This window comes from Molothrus aeneus, chromosome 2 (assembly GCF_037042795.1).
Source record: "Molothrus aeneus isolate 106 chromosome 2, BPBGC_Maene_1.0, whole genome shotgun sequence".
In the NCBI taxonomy this organism is placed as follows: Eukaryota; Metazoa; Chordata; class Aves; order Passeriformes; family Icteridae; genus Molothrus; species Molothrus aeneus.
The window spans coordinates 27,604,145-27,610,981 of record NC_089647.1 but is presented as its reverse complement, the minus strand read 5'-3'; the positions used below and the strand labels follow the sequence as shown (position 1 = coordinate 27,610,981).

The 6,837-nt window shown below is 51.0% G+C and overlaps 1 long non-coding RNA gene across 1 annotated transcript; it reads left to right on the top strand.

Annotated features, from left to right (window-relative positions):
- The first annotated feature begins 443 nt into the window (after positions 1-443).
- On the top strand, positions 444-5,437 carry LOC136569389 (uncharacterized). The gene is made up of 3 exons (XR_010785342.1): positions 444-543; positions 1,072-1,180; positions 5,111-5,437. It is a non-coding gene; the product is annotated as an uncharacterized lncRNA (long non-coding RNA).
- Positions 5,438-6,837: the final 1,400 nt, after the last annotated feature.

The following is a 6,837-nucleotide window of genomic DNA, read 5'->3' as shown; positions in this document are numbered from 1 at the left end:
TGCCAAGGAAGCACAGCAAATTGCAGGGAGAGGTAAATCTGTGCAGCCTTAAAAAGAGCCAAACTCAGAAGAGAAAAGGACTGCCCAACTAAATCATGGCTGATCACCTTCCCTTCTATAATGGCTTATTTCACTGCCCACATCCCTGTGTATAAAATGGGTTTTTAGAGCTAAATTCATCCATTCCAGCCTTTTGCTAAGCTAAGGAAGGCTCCGTGTCCACTCATACGGTGAGCAAGGGTAGGCACAGAGACAGACTCTGTTATTCCAGCTCCCCCACACTGCTGCCAGCCCCGAGCCCACTTCTGAATATGACTGACAAATTGTATACAGCATCCTAAATAAGATTAACGTAATGATCTCTTTAAGGCTGTTGTCTTTGTGATCACGTCACATCGGGGCTTCATAATCACCTCGTGAATGATGAATGCACCCAGATCTGTCTCTTCCTCTGTCATTTCTAACCAGCGAATCTCTGTGTGTAAAAGACATTCCTGTTAGCAGGAGCAAAGAACAGGACCTTGCACTTCTCTGCTTCAGACTGTGAGTAATTCTCCTAAATGCATTTAATCAGCAAACTTCCTTTTCATGCTGCTTTTTGCTGAGCTAGAGCCATTACTGCAAGGAGAATTATTCCCAAGGCCAGTGACATTCCTCCATGGTGGCAGTTCCCTTTTGACTCCACACATCATCTGCCTCTCCCCGGCATTTTACCCACCTAAAATTCTGCTACTAATTCCTTTCACTTCAGCTTATCTAGCTGCCTTCCAGCCCTTACTGCAACAAATGACCTACTGAAATCCAACTAGATTAGATTTACCAATTTCTTTTTTCACCCAGGTAAGGGAAAGGAGGTAAAGAAAAGGATCAAGTTAAGGGCACACTGTGCTTTTGTTGATAAACCCATTTTGTATTTGATTCCATTTTCCACTTACTGCTGTAGCTTTAATTCTGTTTTCCTTCTGTAATTTGTTCTTAACCTTATACTCTGTTGAGAGTAGACTAATGGGTTTGCAGCTGCCCAGAGTACTTTGTTTTCTCTCTTCCTGAAATATAGCTCCTTTTTCCCAGGCCTGACATGCTTACTCTGAAGTTGATGGATATGCTGCAAATCTTTGCTCCCAAAACTGCTGCTTCCTCAGACAGCTTTGAAAAAAAAAAAAAAAACACAAATATCAAGGTAAGATGGTGAGCTCAAGTCTTGCTTTTTACAGAGCTTCTCAAGGTTTGCTTTTGCCTTAATACATCAAGTTACTGTTCTCCACCCTTTCTTCTATCCTCTTCTCCCACCTTTTTCAGCATCATCCTTCTTATTGAGAAATGACAGGAGGCAGCTGTAAAGACCCAGAGGTGTTTTAGCAGCACTGTGGTGAGCACTGAAGGTGGTGTGAGGAGTGCATCAGCTGAGCACCCATCCCTCTGCTCTCCTGGTGAGCTGAAAGCCACAGTTTAGCCTATCACAGAGGCAAGTTTCTCAAAAAGAGGGGGGCTGAGAAGTGGCTGTTTAACTCCTGAAAGGGAACAGAAATCCCCTGAAACTCATCACAGATTCTCTGACTGCAAAGCAACATGCAGACACCTAAACCAAGCATTTAAACCAGTTATTAAAGCCTCTCTGGTTCTGAAGAAGCAAGGGTTTTGTGTAGGGAGGGAACTCTTACATGTTGCAATATAGTTTTAAATGACATTTCAGCGATTGCTGCTGTTCAGAAAAACATGGGTGTCACAGCTTATGGAGTCACCCCCAAACCAACCAGATCTTGCTGTTAGGAGATTCATCTGTAGTATAAAATGGGACAAGTTGTGCTACAGAGGGTGGTGAGCCAGCTGGAGAAGAGACATTTGTGCAGAAAGGCTTTACAGATGCTAATGCTGCTGTCAGCACAGATGCATTTCCACGGGGCCAAACAAGCATACTGACCTTCTGGCTCCCAGCATTGTGAAGACACTGAACATTGGCTCTTGGCAGATCAGCAGCACAAAAACACTGACCCACACAAAAAGTCAGTTGAGAAGGGATTTCTAGAAGTCTCTAGTCCAATTCCCTGCTTATAGCAGGATAACTCCAAAGCTAGGTCAGCTTGCTTAGTGCCTTGCTCACACAACTTCCGAACATCTCCAAGGATGGAGCTATCCCAGTCTTTTAAGGCACATCTTCCCCTACTGAATTGCTCTCAAGGGGAAGAAATTTTTTCTTACACATGTTTAGAATTTCTTTGTCTCAACATCTGTCCTTTGTTTCTTGATCCATGTTTGCTGAAGAGTCTGGCTTCCCCTTGTCTACAGCTTTCCTTTAGGTAGGAGCAGACAGCAACTAGACACCCCCTCGGTCTTCCCTGTTTAACAAACCCAGCTCCCCCAGCCTTCTCCTTGTGCATTGTGTGCTCTACCCTCCACCGTGGGGGCCTTTTTCTGGCCATGCTGCAGCTGGGGTGTGATCTTCAGGAGGGGCCTCACACCTCTCAGGTGGGTGGGAATAATAATTTCCCTTGATCTGCTGACTACACCTTTGCTAATGCAGCCTAGGGGACCTTCATTGCTTGAAGGGCTCACTGCTGAATCACGTTTGAAATGCTTCTTGATAACTTTTGTGGGGATCTAATAAAATACAGGGGTTATTGCCACAGAGAACTTATCACCCTACTGGAGCAGGCTTTGCCTGTGCCCACTCAAGAGGGACCCTCTCAGGCACTTCTGATGTAACCGTGATTTTTGCCCTGTGCTGAAGGTCCTCAGTCATTCTTGCTGTCCTGACACATCTAATGAGTAATACTTTTTCCTCCTTCGAAATTATGAGATTTGTATTCATGGCACATTGGCCAGAAGTTTCAGTAACTAACTGCCCTTACTACACTACAGTGGCCAAATGAACTCAGCCTGGAGCCAAGGCTGATCCAATCACAGGTTGTTACATTCCTGCCCAACAGGGACCCACCTCCAAGTTCCCAGTCCTCCCAGTTTCTCCTGGTTCCAGAGAAACTTACTTTTTTCACTGAAAAAGGATTGCATTGTTGCTGCATGTGCTTCAAATTCCAGAGTGTATCCCAGGTGTGTGGTTTCTGCTCCTTGCCCTTAACAGAGCAAGATGCCACTATAATGAAATGATTCAAGCAACCAAGCATGTGCAGGATAACACGCATCTGTAACTCTCCATTACTGTGTATTTCTAAAAGCTTAAACAACACTAAGTAGAAAAGTTACCAAGCAGGGGAAAATGGAATCTATTTCCATGCAGCAGGAGAAAAAATAAAAAAACAACAAACCAACCAAAAAAAAAAAAAAACCAACCAAAAAACGAGCAAGAATGACGTGCTGAAATGCTCTCTGCTGTGTGCTGCCAGGGGATTTAATCAGCCGATTGCCAAAGAGATGTCAGTTCCCTGAAAAGAGTGAGGACAACATGCCTTGCTGAGAAATGTACTCTCAAGATTAAAATACCAGCTGCAGAATAAACCAAATATTGTCCTACAATCAGCTAAAAATTTGGGTGAGAATGAACAGCCGCCATCCTTAAAATGTGTGTCACTACATCATCACACCTTCCAAGTCTATCTGTCCATCTCTGCCTACTGGTCAGTACCCCCAACAAATTCAGGTACCACTTAAACCAGCTTAATGATGCCATGAGGGCTCATTAGGCCAGATTTACCAGCCCTAGAAGCCAGCCCAGCAGGATCCTATGACACAAAATACCACCTATGTTACCGGGGCAGCCACGGTGAGCAGTGCAGTTTACACCCAGACAGCAAACAAAAGGTGCTCAAGCACAAGAGAGTACAGTGGCACCACGGGAGGATGGTCTGTAATCACAACTGAAGGGCCAGGGGTGTGTGCTTTGTGTTGGGGTGGTGAAAAAAGAGAGAACTGGAGAAATCAGGAGAGTAGATAAAGAAGGAAAGTGCTGAGGTGGGAACGTGACAGTCAGATGTGATTGTGGAGGAGGCAACAAGGATGGGAGATGGAACAGGCAGCCAGCGTGGAGGTGTGTGTTTGCCACCCTCCCGGGCCAAAGCTGCACAGCAGAAGTTGTTACAAAGGTTGTGAGAGCGCAATTGTCGTGGTAACCGGCTGGCTTTCTCCACACATTTTCTTTTCTGAGCTTGTCAGGAGCTGGTGCCCTCAGCAGGAGGTGGGAACCCGGCTGTGTTATTCACATGACTCTGCTCCCAGGAGGGAGGCCCCACTAACCTCCACCTACCACCTGCTCCAGGGCTCTGCTACCTCCTGCAGCCACTTGGCATTGCTGCTGCCTTATTTCCTTGCTGCAGAGTTGTGAACCTCTCTGTCAGCCCCTGCCCAGCTCCCAGCCTGGGCTGGCGCAGCCTGGCCAGCCCTCCTCGCACAGATCCCAGCAAGTTGGATAGAGGGAGGCTGTACCAAATCTGGCCTTTCTAAAGAAATGAGCTGGTCTGGAGACTGGCCTGGGTGTCTCCACTATGCACATCACGTTACTTGCTGTGGGGCCAGCTCTCAGCCAAGCCTGTCTCTGTGCATGAGCACAGCATAAGGAGGGCACCTCTTCGCCCCACACTGCTCCTCCTGCCCCAGCACCAGTGGTTTTACACAGGCTTTTTTATTCACCACGCTCCTCAGCTGAGCCCAGCCTGCCAGAGTTATGAAATCCTAGAAGCCCTAAACACACACACACACACACACACACACATAAGACACAGGCATGTCTCACCAGGAGAAACTCGTGGTGGCAACCAGGATGCTCTTCCCTGGTGTGGAAAGGAGCAAGAGCTGCCAGCATAAGTAAAGGGAGGGAACAGAGAGCTGGGAAAGAAGGTAAGGAGATCAGCTGTACTCTCCAGAGACACACACCCGTGTTTCTCTGACTTTGCCTCCTTTGAAGGGAAGGAGATAAGACAAATCAAGTGTCTGTGGCAGATGTTAGTCACGCTGCCTCACGTGCTGCTGAAGGGTGCTCGGCAGTGCGGGGTGGGAGGGGGAGCAGAAAACTCCAGGCACCTTAAGAAAAATTAACCACTTTGTCCCAATCCTCAAGTGACACATTCCCTTGCCAGGTATAGGGCATTCTGACAAGCACTCCCTGTTATCAAGTCCAGGCCAGCCCTCTTCGAGGAGATTCACTCCTGTTTCTTCCTAGGCAGCATGCAGGGAGGAAGGACACTGGCAAAGAAGAGAGAAGTAAAAGAGATGTCAGTGCCAGGATGGAGCTCCTCTTCCAAGGCATAAGATTGAATACATTTGCTGCGTTGCAGAACGAGGAGGGAAATGTCACCTTCAGAGGTGATCTGACAATCACAAAAATAAATTACATGGAGGAGAGGAAAAAAAAAACCACAACAAGACGAGCATTTGTGAATATTCATGAGCAAGTCAAAACCCCCAAATTAACAAGGAAATTAATTTCCAAACTGATTAGGCTGCCAACTCCTTTTATTTAAATAAATCAACAATTGCATTCGCGTGACTCCTGCTGAAGAACGCAGAGCTAACCCTGACTCCTCCCGGTGGGAAGTTTGGTGCCGCCTGCGATGACCAAGAGCCCAGCAGGTTCTGGGGATGGGCAGGCGCTGTGGCCGGAGCCGCGGGCAGGTTTCCCTGTGCCCCTGCTCCGGATGCTGCGGTTCCACGATCGCCCGAACAGATCTAACCGCTGGCTGCTGTGCTTGTGCTCTCCCTGGTCCCACCCTCTTACTCATGCTGGCTCGGAAAAGCTGTTCCAGCATGCCAAGCTGGCAGAAAACTCACGCAACAATTAAAACCGGAGGTTTCTGTCAAGTCAGAGCACTGGAAGCGGCTCAGCCAAAGGCGCAGTCCCACAGGTGAGGGAGGTAACCCAGCCTGACCTGGAGGTGGGCCCAGCGCCAGAGTAGCGGAGCGAAGCCTGTCTTATTCTCGAGTGTCCGGAGCGGAGCGGAGCAGAGCAGAGCAGCACCAGCGCGGCTCGATGATTTGCTGGGGTGTCTGCAGTGCGCTGTGGGGCCGCCCAGCCGGCCGGGATAACGGAGTGCAGGAGCGGCTCCGAGCTGTGTCCCGCAGGAGCAGCCGGGCCGTGCCCCAGGCTCGGGGCACCGAGCGCCCACTGCTCCTCCCGCGGCGCGGCAGCGCCAGCGCACGGGAGGCAGCGGGAGGCTGCCAGACGGAGCTTGGGTGGGCTGAGGCTGTGAGGGAGTGCTCAGAACTGGAACGAGGGTGAGCTGCAGCCCCCGCCGGGGTCAGGTGCGCACGGTTACACACGCAAGGACAATCGGTGTCTGGGGGAGGTCACACGGAGCCGCGGGACAGGGTTACCCTGCTGCCCTCCGCGCCCAGCCCTGCCCTCCTGCTCCCGGCAGGCAGTGAGATGGTCCGGTTTGCCCATTCTGGCACAAGGCCAGCTGGCGGGAAGTCCTTTCTGTTGGCTCAGCAGGACAAACACGTTTAGCAGCATGCCAGGAAAAGCTCGAGCCAGCGCGGGCTGGGACCATCCCAGGCGCTGGCAGCCAAACTTTGAGACAACTCCCCTGGATCATCGTGGCGGGCCGGGACCGTCCCAGGTGCTGGCAGGCACAGCGCTCGGGAAAACTCCTCTGGAGCAGCCCCATCCCGCGCCGAGCCAGAGGCAGCGGCGGCGGCCGAATTACTCATTCACGGTGGCTCATGAATATTCATGAGGGCGACCGCCTCGCCCCCCCTTCGCTCGCCCGCGTCACGTGACGCCGCGAGGCCGGAAGCGGCCCTGCCGGCCGGGCTCGGGGACGCCGCGCGCCCGCCCGCCCCCCGCCCGCCCGCCACAGGCACTTCCGCCCTTCCGCCAGCCCGGGCTGCCCCGCGCGCCGGCGCTCTCCGCGCTTCCGGTAAACGCGCGCGCCCGATCCCCGCTCCGGC